Source organism: Octopus bimaculoides, chromosome 9 (genome assembly GCF_001194135.2).
Source record: "Octopus bimaculoides isolate UCB-OBI-ISO-001 chromosome 9, ASM119413v2, whole genome shotgun sequence".
In the NCBI taxonomy this organism is placed as follows: domain Eukaryota; kingdom Metazoa; phylum Mollusca; class Cephalopoda; order Octopoda; family Octopodidae; genus Octopus; species Octopus bimaculoides.
In genome coordinates, this window is record NC_068989.1 from 11,209,042 (window position 1) to 11,222,538 (window position 13,497).

The 13,497-nt window shown below is 38.0% G+C and overlaps 1 protein-coding gene and 1 long non-coding RNA gene across 8 annotated transcripts in view; one reads left to right on the top strand and one right to left on the bottom strand.

Annotated features, from left to right (window-relative positions):
• Positions 1-13,497, top strand: part of LOC106879997 (uncharacterized) — a 320,939-nt gene that overhangs the window by 89,185 nt on the left and 218,257 nt on the right. The window lies entirely within an intron of this gene.
• LOC128248696 (uncharacterized) overlaps positions 1-13,497 on the bottom strand; it is a 36,491-nt gene that overhangs the window by 861 nt on the left and 22,133 nt on the right. The window contains exons 1-2 of one of the 3 annotated variants that reach the window (XR_008264861.1): positions 9,914-10,457; positions 7,299-7,390 (exon numbers count right to left, since the gene is read on the bottom strand). This is a non-coding gene — a long non-coding RNA (uncharacterized LOC128248696). The other 2 variants (XR_008264860.1, XR_008264862.1) reach the window with 2 other exon arrangements.

Below are 13,497 nucleotides of genomic sequence, written 5' to 3' on the forward strand. Positions count from 1 at the left end.
GGGGTGGGGTGGGGAGAGTTTTGTTGAATGAATTCTAGCTCAATCATCATCATCATCATCATCATTATCAAGTACTGGACATCTCTGTGGCGAGTCCTTTATCTCGTAGGGCTTGTTGCCCAGTCTCCATGGTGAACAAGCGACTGATATCACAACATACCCCTTGACAGGGACACCAGTTTATTGCGGGGCCACTCATTTACAGCTGTGTGTGGGCTGGAGCAGTGTGAAATAATGTGCTTTGCTCAATAACATAACACACCATCTGGCCTAGGAATTGAAACTACAATCTTGCATTTGTGAATGCAACACCCTAACCACTAGGCCACATACCTGAAAGTACATCGGTCAGTCCACATTTCTCGGTAGGGACCATAGGACTGGTTTTCTGTTTTCTCTGGCATATTACTGTTTCTCTATTTCCCTTCTTCGTGTAATAATGTTGGCTTAGTATAACCCTTTCTACTATAGACACAAAGCCTGCAATTTTTGGGGAGGGTGCTTAGTCGATTACATCAATCCCCAGCGTTTCACTGGTACTTAATTTATTGACCCTGAAAGGATGAAAGGCAAAGTCAACCTTAGTAGAATTTGAACTCAGAACGTAGCGGTAGACAAAATATTGCTAAGCATTTTGCCCAGTGTGCTTACGATTGCACCAGATCACCACCTTATCCCAAGGATCCAGTCAGGCAGCATTGGCAACGACCCATGCTCAAAATGTGCTTTTTACGTGCCACCGGCACAGGAGGCAGTCAGGCAGTACTGGCAACAACCCACACTTGAATGGTGCTTTTTATGTGCCACTGTCATGGAAGCTAGACAAGGTAATATTTCCCCATTGCCTGACATATTCACAGAAAACTAGAAACGAGCAACATGGCTTACAGCCATCACATGATGCCACGATAAAGCCACACACACACACACACACACACACACACACACACACACACACACATTTTGTGTCAAGCTGAATCTCCCTGAGAACTACCTCAAGGATACGTTTGTTTGTGGAGTGCTCAACCACTTGTACATTAATTTCATGAGCAGGCTGATCTGTTGACCAGATCCAAATGGAGCCTTCATTGTCATAACTGACCAAGAGCCAGTATACTAAATAGACCTACAAGGCTTTGGTTGGCCTTGGGTTATAGTACAAGACACTTGCTCAAGGTGCCATGCTGTGGGTCTAAATCTGAAATCACATAGTTGGGAAAGCAGGCTTCTAAACCACTTGGCCATGCCTAATGTCAAAACAAAATGATGATGATTAAATTATAGATTCCTTCCTATATGCCAAGAAAATTCTAGTTCATGTGTTATTGAATTAACTTTTAATTTTCAGAAACTATTTCTAAATATTTGGACAGTTTAACAATAATCAGATGATTTAAAAAATATTTGTCTTAAATTCATTTTGTATAAGCAGAATGGAGGCGCAATGGCCCAGTGGTTAGGGCAGCGGACTTGCGGTCATAGGATTGCGGTTTCGATTCCCAGACCAGGCGTTGTGAGTGTTTATTGAGCGAAAAACACCTAAAAGCTCCACGAGGCTCCGGCAGGCGAACCCTGCTGTACTCTTTCACCACAACTTTCTCTCACTCTTACTTCCTGTTTCTGTTGTGCCTGTAATTCAAAGGGTCAGCCTTGTCACACTCTGTGTCATGCTGAATATCCCCGAGAACTATGTTAAGGGTACATGTGTCTGTGGAGTGCTCAGCCACTTGCACGTTAATTTCACGAGCAGGCTGTTCCGTTGATCGGATCAACTGGAACCCTCGACGTCGTAAGCGACGAAGTGCCAACAACAACATAAGCAGAATAAAACTATCATTAAATTCAACTGTCTTCTCTATTTTCAAATACAATCAATTTCTGTTAAAATGTAAACCCTCTTACAATGGCCTGTTAATGTGGGGAATCAAATTCCTTTCTGATTTGATCTTTTTTTGCCTACTTTCAGGAACTCTATATATAATTTTCAAATGATCAGGATATAAGCTTACTTCAGTTTCTTTAACATCAGAGAGTTAGTTATTTAGTAGATATATAACAAGGCTTAAGTTTCACCAATGAAAATTCTTTGCATTTTTTGGTAGCGGTGTCATTATAGCAAAACTGAGTGTCAAAGTCTAGATGAAGGAGAAGCTAGATTCTTATCCTAGCTTATTACACTTCAGTTTTAAATTCTCTTATCTTGCCTTGAACAATGTACAACACAACATACACCTATATTTCAAGTTAATATCTTATGTTAGTCATTGTCCCACTCTTGTGTGTTACTAAGTTGAAAGCCAATACATGAGAGTGTGTATATTTTTACCGTATTTCCTATCTGACATTTTATATTAGTTCAGTTTTGCAGATCACTGTGAACATTAATAAAAGAACAAGGATGTACCGTAAATCGAGTATAATCCGCACTTTTTTCCCAAAATTTAAAGGTCAAAATTTCCAGTCCGTACTATATATGTGGTTAAAAATGAAAAAATATTTTCTAAGCAAAATTTTCTAAGTGATAAACATGTAAAGGCAATTTACTTAATATTTATTTTTCACTGACGTTATTACTGTTATTTCTTTATTTTCTGCAAAGTGCACAAAAAAGCTACACGTTTGCATTATGTTATATATACAATAATAATAAAGGACGTTACCGTATATACGTTTACAAACCAAGGATGTTATATAGACCTCCTTGACTCAAGTTAGAGAAGGGGTGCGTATTATACACAAGGTTTAGGTTTTTCAGAGGTACAGCCCCCTGTCTAGGGCTAGCGCACTAAAAAATATGCCTCTCCAACAAACATTACAATGTTATAAGCATTTTTAGGGCTCACAAATTACTACCAGGTATATGTACCGAACATGCACAATTTAAGAGCATCCCTGAATAACTTGTTATAAAATAGATGTTAAGTAGAAATGGTCGGACAAATACCAAAAAGCTTTTGAAAAAATTAAAAAACATCTTAATGTTGGAAGTGTTGTTATCACATTTTCACCCGAATTTAGAAATAGTAGTGACAGTAGATGCTAGTGAAAGTGGTATTGGAGCTGTGATTTTACACAAATATGAAGATGGCAGCCTGAAAGCAGTAGCTGGTGCTCCGCAGTGATTGTTGCTGGCTGAAAAAAGTTACAGTCAAATAGAAAAAGAGGCATTAGCCATCATATTTGAAGTAGAAAATTTCATAAATTTATACATGGAAGAAGGTTCCATCTGCAGACAGACCACTGCCCATTATTGTCGATTTATGGATCAGAAAAGGGTATCCCCTCACATACAGCCAACAGATTGCAGCGTTGGGGAACAATCTTACTGAATTACAGCTTCTAAATGGAGTATTTGCTATTGAAAAAATTGGGACATGCAGATGGTTTGTCAAGGTTAATACCAAAATACAGTGAAACACTAGAAGACGCAGTGATAGCGGCGTTAAAAGCCGAAAATGAAATAAAGAATATATTGTGCAATGTTGTGCATGAATTGCCTGTGACATTGGAGGAAATTAAAATTAAGGCAGAGAAGGACGAGTTTATCAAAAAAAAAAAAAAAAAGAAAAAATAGTGAGATCAGAAGAAACAAATAAAAAAAATACATGCGGCTGGTTTCGAATTTGTATTCGATATGTGATAATGTGCTTATGTATGCACAGAGGGTTGTAATGCCTACCTCACTACAATGTCGAATGTTAAAGGAATTCCACACTGGACATCTAGGAATTTCTAGGACAAAGTTGCTTACAACGAGTTATGTTTACTGGCCAAAAATGGATCTAGATATTGAGTAGTTGGTAAAATCCTGCAGAAGTTGTGCTCTTGCAGCGAAATCACTGCCTATAAAATTTCAGCCTTGGCCCAAGATTGATATTTCTTGGTTCAGACTACACATAGACTTCGTAGGACCGTTAAACTGATCATATTATCTAATAGTGGTAGATAGCTTTATAAAATGGCCAGAAATGTGTAAATGTAGAAAACCGACATCCACAGTAACAGTGGAATTTTTACATGAACTTTTTGCTAGGTATGGTATCCCAGATACCATAGTTTCCGATAATGGTCACAGTGAATGAATTTAAGAATTTTCGCAAGATGTACTCAATTGAACATATCACTACTCCTCCATATCCCCCAAGATCAAACAGGCAAGTAGAGAGGTTTGTGGATACATTTAAAAAAGCATTAAAGAAATCAAGAAACGAGCTAGCATTGATACAATTCTTGAGGGTTTATAGGATAACACCAAACTCAAACACTTTATCAGGCAAGTCACCTGCGGAACTAATGTTTGCTTGAAAAATAAAGTCAATTTTCAACAAGTTGTTGCTAGTAAGAAAAACAAATTGGGAAAACACAAGATATATGACAAAGCATTTTAATATTGATGACAAGGTGTTTTTCAAAATATTTAAAAACGGAAGACAAGATTGGGAAGATGGAGTAGTAACAAAAAAAAAAAAAGGCAAAATGACATATATGATAAGAGGCGAAAAATGGGAAAACAAAAGGCATTTAAACCAGCTAAAAAATAGATATACGGGGAATAGGGATAACTATGGAAGTGTTCTATGACACTTTTGATGTTCCAACGCCACAAGAAATTGAACATAGTCTTAACAGCGCAAGAAAGAGGAAACAAACAGAATGGTTGGAAGTAGTGCCTAAACGGAAGAATTATTAAACTTCTCTTGGCGGAAAATCTCAAAAAGGGAGATGTGATGAAAGAAAAACATATAAATAAAAATAATATTAACTTCTAACAGAAGTCAATCTCAAAGGGGGAGATGTGGCGAGAGTCATTTACACCCCTTAAGAATGGACTAGCTGAACTCTTAGAAAGAGTATCAGATTGGTTGAGACGAGTTTTTAGATGCGGAGTCGTTGAGAGGACGTTTTGGAGTCTTGCGAAGTATGTCATGTGAATACATTGATTTTTACCTCCGCATCGTTAAATTATATATCCTTCGTTTGTCTAGCATATAAAATCTTGTTTGGAACATTAGAAGATTCCACTTAGGATGTTGTTAAAACTAAAATGGGTGATCACAGTTGGAATGCTTTTAAAAGATGGGAGAATCCTGATTGAAACACCTTTGAAGAAAGGCAGGCTTTTATGTGGCACTGACAGGGGTGACATCGAAATGGGTGCTTTTTACATGGAAATGGCACCCATGGGTTTACAAGACAAGGACTTCTTGGTTGAGAGAGGGAGTGGAGGGCATGGTTGTAAAGGATGAATTCAAGTTCTTAAATTTTGAAATATTTCTTTTGTTGAATGATATATTTTATTGCTGCTACAGATGGTAATGATGATGTTGATAGTGATACTGATGATGATGATGATTGTAACAATGTCGAGAATGTTAAGATGACTGATGATGATGATGATGATGAATAAAATGGTTGTCAGAGAAAGTTGGAAGAAAAAAATTAGTGATGATGATGATGGTGTTTGTGCTGGGAGTAATGGTGGTGCTGGAGAAGCAGATAATGATGACGATCGTATTAACATTGATTGGATGATGGTGGTGATGACAATGATGACAATGATGATATTGGTGGTGGTGGTACTGGTGGTGATGACGTTGGTGATTATGTATGTTTTGTAGGAACTCTGAAAAATACTAGGTTAATAAGTGGGAAATTTTGGATACAATAACAAGAAAGAAATGTAGTCTACAGAATTGCATAGACCATTTATAACTGGTACTTATTCTAACAAAGAGGATGTTGATATATTGGAATAAAACAAAAGCAAACTGGAACACTGTGAACAAACAACAATGGAAAAAGCCTCTCTAATGCAGAAAACATACAATAAACACTTATAAACATTTGGAGAGTGGAGGCAGTTGTCTCCTTATTGATTTGGTATTATTGGTTATAATAGTTAGGCCTTATTTTTTATTTAACTCTTGCAGAACGGAAAGGCAAGTTTGACCTTAGCAGGATTTTTGTGTGGAGAACTGGAATATCTGTATCTCATTTATCTTTGCCTTCTGTTTCTGTTTATGTCAACTTGTGATTAAGAAGTTTGTTTTGCTACCATGCAGGGTTTTTTCTTGAGGGGGTGGGTTCAGCCCCACTGCATTTGGCATGTTAGACAAGTGTCTTCTTATAGCCCTGGGCTGACCACTGCTTTGTGTATGATCTTTAGTAGATGGAGACTGTGGAAGCTTGTGTGTGTGTCTCCTTTTTTTCTCTCCTTTTTTTCTCTCCTTTTTTTCTCTCCTTGTTTCTTTCCATCTTCCTTTCTGTAGAAGAGCGCAGGCTCGAAACATTAAAGACATTCTCAATTCCCGAGCGTTATACTAATACATCTATTTGTTTTCAACACCACCTGTCTTTGTCTGTTGTTTTTTTGTGAATTCTCCCTATATATATATATGCCGTGGCATGTAAAAAGCACCATTTGAGCATGATTGTTACCAGCGTCGCCTTACTGGCACTTGTGCTGGTGGCACGTGAACAAAACATTCGAGTGAGGTTGTTGCCAGTGCCGCTGTGCAGGTGGCACGTAAAAAACACCATTTGAGCGTGGCCGTTGCCAGTACCACATGACTGACCCTTGTGCTGGTAGCATGTAAAAGCATCCACTACACTCTCGGAATGATACCACAACTCATTTCGACAGCTAACTGAACTGGAGCAAAGTGAAATAAAGTGCCTTGCTCAAGAACACAACACACAACTCGATCTGGGAATTGAACTTACAACCTCATGATTGGCAAGCCTCACACTCTAACCACAAAGCCACACACCTTCACTATAGAATAACTACTAGACTTTAAAACAAATAGGTTTCAGGGTTGATTTGTTTGACTAAAAACCCTTCAAGATTGTGCCCCAGCATGGCCTTACTCCAATCAGTGAAACCAATAAGATTTTCAAACTCTAAATTTGATTCATAAAGAAAAAAAAATAAAGCAAATATATCAAAAAACAAAAATGAAAAGGAAAAACCACCCCCGTGTTCTGTATTTAGAGTTTGATTTTTGTAGATTACAATTTTAAAGCTAGTTAAACTTCCACTAACAGTAAAATTATTTTTGCTGTAACAGACTAATATTCTCTCTCTTTCTTTCTTTCTTTCTTTCTTTCTTTCTTTCTTTCTTTCTTTCTTTCTTTCTTTCTTTCTTTCTCTCTCTCTCTCTCTCTCTCTCTCTCTCTCTCTCTCTCTCTCTCTCTCTCTCTCTCTTTCTTTCTTTTCTGTTTTGTTTGGCTCCACTTCAACCTTGTTTTGATTGCCAACAGAGCTCAGTGTTAACATTACCAAAATTTTCACTTACTTGATGGGAGTTGAGGATCTGTAAATTTCTCTATTTTATCAATGTGTTATCGTCATTCTTCGACTAAAAGCTTCTCTTTCTTGTTTGTTTTTCTGCTGGGTAATAAATACAGAAGTTATGTTAATTCACGTTCTTCCTTTACCTTCTTTCACTAAATATTCTCAAAGTTTGTGTTTTAATTTAAATGTATTCCTTTGTGCTACATCTCCTTTCCCTCTTTTTTTTTTCTCTTCAAAAAACTGGTATTTCTCCCTTTTTCTTTCTTTTTCATATATATTGGGTGCAGATTGCATTGAATAACCAGTCGGAGAAGGTATCCTTCTGGGGTTAAAATGGTAGTAACGTTGGTTCCTACAAAACAGCCACATTTAAGTGGAGATGATTCTTGTTGTTGGTTTTGGGGTTTGAATCGAAACAATTGTAGGGATTATATTTATTTTTTATATTTTTATATTATTGTAATAATAATATAAATATTATTATTTATATTATTATAACCCTAACCCTAACCCTAACTTGATTCAGTCATTAGACTGTGGCCATGCTGTGGCACCGCCTCGAAGAATTTTAGTTAAATGAATTGACCTCAGTACATTGATTTAACCTTACAATCATGAGCCAAATACTCTAACCATTAAGCCATGCACCTTCACTCATGTCTTTATGATGATAACAACCAGGGCTGTGGAGTCGGAGTCGGAAACAAATAAGGGGTAGCTGGAGTCAGAGTCGGTAAAACTATACCAACTCTGACTCACAATATCTTTGTTCTTTAATATAAACCAGTTATAACATATAGGCCTACTCAAAGTACAAGCGTATGCATATGCTTTATGAGACATATAGACCACAATCTCTTAATTACATAAAAAGGGGTTGGAGTCGGAGGTGCCAATCGTAGAAGAGTCAGAGTCACAGGTGTCAATAGTAGAGGTGTCAGAGACAGAGATGCCAATAGTAGAGGAGTTGGAGTCGGAAGTGCCAATAGTAGAGCAGTCGGAGGTGCCAATAGTAGAGGAGTCAGAGTCACAGGTGTCAATAGTAGAGGAGTCGGAGACAGAGGTGCCAATAGTAGAGGAGTTGGAGTCAGAGGTGCCAATAGTAGAGGAGTTGGAGTCGGAGACAGAGGTGCCAATAGTAGAGGAGTTGGAGTCGGAAGTGCCAATAGTAGAGCAGTCGGAGGTGCCAGTAGTAGAGGAGTCGGAGTCAGAAGTGCCACAAACCAGATGTGCTAATCTGACTCTTATAACCGAGAGCAGTCACTATATTCCCTTCCATATCAGCTAACTCTGATGAGCGTAAGGTTATATAATCGGATTATCACCCTACACTACATTGTATTCCTTGCATGAAACCAATTAGTAAGATCAGCTGTGATGGATATATAATACCGTATGCTTCGGATAATGTGTGTGTGTGTGTCTATGTGTGCATATGTAAATATGCATGTGTATGTAATTATAAATAGAATTCACTTCTGACTACAACTTGGGACAGATTTCTTTCTTAGTTGAATCTTGCTTTCCTCAGCAAGGCTCGGCAACAAATGAAGAAGTGAGTATAATAGATAACAGTTTATATTAAGTGTTAAAGTGCAAACATAGATTCTTTGGAGAATGAGGAGTGAATAGAGTTGAGAATAGCAAATATTGATAAGAGGTGTACAAATATTTTGAACTCTTATATCAGTAAATAATATGTGTCTGTATGTGTATAATGTGTGTGCCTGTGCTTGCACGCACACACACACATATATGTAGAGGGAGAGTGAGATAGTTACATATATATACATACACGCACTCACACATACATACATACATAGGCGTGGTTGGGTGGTTAGGAGCTTGCTTTCCAGCCATGTAGTTTTGAGTTCAGTCCCACTGTGAGGCACTTTGGGCAAGTGCCTTCTACTATGGAACTGGGCTGATCGAAGTATTGTGACTGAAGGCGATAGGCAGAAACTGAAAGAAGCCTGTCACGTGTGTGTATATAGATAGATAGATAAATAGATAGATAGGTAGGTAGATAGATAGGTAGGTAGGTAGGTAGGTAGATAGATAGATAGATAGATAGATAGATCAATAGGTAGGTAGGTAGATAGATAGATAGATCGAGAGGTAGGTAGGTAGGTAGGTAGATAGATAGATAGACAGGTGTGGATGTGTAGTTATAAGCTTGCTCTCCAGCCAGTTCCACTGTGTAGAACCTTGGGCAAGTGTCTTCTACTACAGACCTGGGCTGACCAAAGTCTTGTGACCGAAGGTGATAGAAACTGAAAGAAGCCTATCCCATGTGTGTGTGTATAGATAGATAGATAGATAGATAGATAGAGACAGGTGTGGATGTGTGGTTACAAGCTTGCTCTCCAGCCAGTTCCACTATGCAGAACCTCAGGCAAGTGTCTTCTGCTTTAGCTCTGGACTGACCTTGTGACTGAATGTGGTAGACAAAAATTGAAAGAAGCCTGTCACGTGTGTGTGTGTGTGCATGCATGCGTGAGTGTCCTTGTATGTACCTTGATGTGACGGTTGTTAAATGAGCATCACTACCATACAAGTAGTGTTTGTTTCTTGTCTTTTATAAAGAACATGTCCAGCCATATGGAGAATATTAACCTTTGCTTGGAAGTAAGTGAGAGTTGGTGACAGGAAGAGCATCTGGTCATAGATTATCTGCCTCAACAAATCTGTCTGACACATGCAAGCATGGAAATGTAGACTTCAATGATAATGATGACTGTGGTGGGTGGACCCACAATTCAAACTTCTCAAAATTAATATTTCTGTTATCCTTGGAAATGTCAATAAACAGATAGATAATCACAGTTCAATACTGAATGCTAAAAAGTTAGAAATAATAATAATAATAATAATAATAACAGCAATAACAACAACAATAACAATAATATTATTTTCCTTGTAAAAATAAATAATGATGGATTTATTGTCAAAAGCATCTGTCTTGGTGGCACCAATTCTGACTTCTCAAGAGACCCCAAGACAAAAAAATGATAAATAAAATCTTTAATGTTATGTTAGATAAATATATGACCTTTTACTAATATAACATTTGAGCGATCAATCATTTATATATTATTGTCCTAAGAAATATAGGTACAAGGGGAAGTTCCCAGAAAACTTCCCCCATATTCATGTATTCATTGAGACAAAATTTCTTGTTAACTCTTTTATCGTTTCTAAAAATGACTTTTGAAATTCGCTTGTCAATATTTTGGCTAATAAGCTTAAAAGGAATTTTTTTTTTTTTTTTTTTTAAATTAAGAGCCGACCAAGAAAAAGAAATAATTATGGTTAGATCTCAGAACATTGAGCTTTGCAGAATTGAGATAGACCTGCTAGTTCATTTTACATCTCATATTGATTTCAGATTTTGGCACAAGGCCAGTGATTTCAGTAGAGGGCGCTAGTCAATTACATTGGTGGCCCTGAAAGAATGTAAGGCAAAGTTGGTCTCAGCAGAATTTGAACCTAGAAAGTAAAGCTGGACAAAATGTTGCTTAGCATTTTGCCCAGCACACTAACAATTCTGTCAGATTGCCACCATAAACTTTCATCTCATATTAGTATGTAAAAATAGCTGTTAGGGCAGCGCATGACTCGGTGGTTAGAGTGTCGGACTCACAATGATGAGGTAGTGAGTTCAATTCCCAGACCAGGCTGTGAGTTGTGTGTTCTTGAGCAAGACACTTTATTTCACGTTGCTCCAGTTCCCTCAGCTGTAGAAATGAGTTGCGACGTCACAGGTGCCAAGCTTTATTAGCCTTAGACTTTCCCTTGGGTAACATCGATGACGTGGAGAGGGGAACCTAGTATGGATGGTCTTCAATAAACAAGACTGCTGGTCTTCCATAAACAACCTTGTCCAGACTTGTACCTGAGAGGGTAACCTTCTAGGTGCAATCCCATGGTCATTCATGACTTAAGGGGATCTTTACCCTTTAGCCTATTTTTTACTTGTTTCGGTTGCTGACTGTGGCCTTGCTGGGGCATCACCTTGAAAGGTTTTAGCTGAGAAATTGACCCTAGTATTTATGTATGTCTTTTTTTTTTTTTTTTTTTGGTACTTATTCTTTAGGTTACTTTTGCTGAACTGCTAAGTTACAGAGATGGAAAAAAATCCAACACTGGTTCTCAAGCAGTGGAAAGTGGGTAACAAAGACACACATATACTAAATGCGGTGCTCCAGCATGGCCGCGGTCAAATGACTGAAACAAGTAAAAGAGTAAAGAGAGAGAGAGGGTTGATTTGTTCGACTGAACCTCTTCAATGTGGTGCCCCAGCATGGCCACAATCCAAGAAGTGAACTAAGTAAAACATAGATTTACAAAAGAAAAACAATCCTAAAAAACTTAAATATATTTAGTCCGGTGCTCTTATTACGCCATATCCTTTGTTGTAAAATAATATGGTTTTGAATATTTGTGATAAAATCTGATTTAGTTTTAACATTCATGCGTTTGCTATATGAACACAGTGGAAGCCACTTATACTTATGAATAATGATATCATCGAATGGTTATTATTGTCAAATTTAGTTGATTCCAAACATTATTAGGATATTGGTTTCAGATTTTCGCACAAGCCCAGCAATTATGGTGGATGGGGTACGTCAAATACATCAACCCCAGTACGAAATTGGTAGATATTTTATTGGTCCTGAAAGGACAAAATTCAAAGTCCAAACCTCAGCAGTATTTGAAAGGAAGAGATGCTGCTAAGCAGTTTTTCCTGCATAGTGCCCCAGTATGGTCGCAATCCAATGATTGGAACGAAACCAGTAAAAGATAATATGCCAATGTATAAGTATAAATAATTTAAATTACAGAAAATTATTACATACTCTTTGGTGGCACATAAAAAGCACCATTCATGTGTGGTTAATGCTGGTGTCAGTGGCACGTAAAAAGCACCATTCGAGTGTGGTTGTTGCTAGTGCCACCTGACTGGCTCCCAGTGGCACATAAAAAACACCATTCAAGCATGGTCGATGCCATGCTAGTGGCACATAGAAAGCACCATTCAAGTGTGGTCAATGCCAGTACCACCTGACTGGCCCTCGTGCCAATAGCACGTAAAAAGCATCCACTACACTCTCAGAGTGGTTGGCGTTAGGAAGAGCATCCAGCTGTAGAAACATTGGCACATCGGATTGGAACCTGGTGCAGGCTTCTGACTCGCCAGCCCTCAGTCAAATTGTCCAACCCATGCCAGCATGGAAAGCGGACGTTAAACAATGTTGATGATGATGATGATGACGACTTACTTTTTTTATTCAATAAGTTATCAAGACTAGGGCAGCGAGCTGGCAGAATCATTAGCACACCAGGCGAAATAATTAGAAGTATTTCCTCTGCCACTACGTTCTGAGTTCAAATCCCGCCGAAGTCAACTTTGCCTTTCATCCTTTCGGAGTCAATTAAATAAGTACCAGTTACGCACTGGTGTCAATGTAATCGACTTAATCCCTTTGTCCTTGTTTGTCCCCCTCTATGTTTAGCCCCTTGTGGGCAATAAAGAAATAAATATTATCCAAAAATTTCAGCTATTGATCATATTGGAATCATCTGTTCTGCCCATAACCACTTTCACTTTTTAAAGATTTTAAACACGCAATAGAATTAAGTCTTTGATTCATAATTACTTGAAGAACTTCGGTTGATTGGAATGTTTCAATCCACTATACTCTTTTTACTCTTTTACTTGTTTCAGTCATTTGACTGTGGCCATGCTGGAGCACTGCCTTTAGTCGAGAAAATCGACCCAAGGACTCATTCTTTGTAAGTTTAGTACTTATTCTAGCGGTCTCTTTTGCCGAACCGCTAAGTCACGGAGACGTAAACACACCAGCATCGGTTGTCAAGCGATGTTCTGAGTCCAAATTCCGCCGAGGTTGATTTTACCGTTCATCCTTTCGATAAATTAAGTACCAGTTACACACTCGGGTCGAGGTAATCGACTTAATCCCTTTGTCTGTCCTTGTTTGTCCCCTCTATGTTTAGCCCCTTGTGGGCAATAAATAAATAAATAAGTTATCAAGACTTTATGTTTATAATTTCAGTTACTATATATTTCTTTGTGTATATTGTGAAAAATTTAATAGAAAACATGAAAGTCAAAATTGATAGGGGTGGTGGTGGTGGTGGTGGTGGTGAGGGTATGTGCATTATACTCAAGTGTA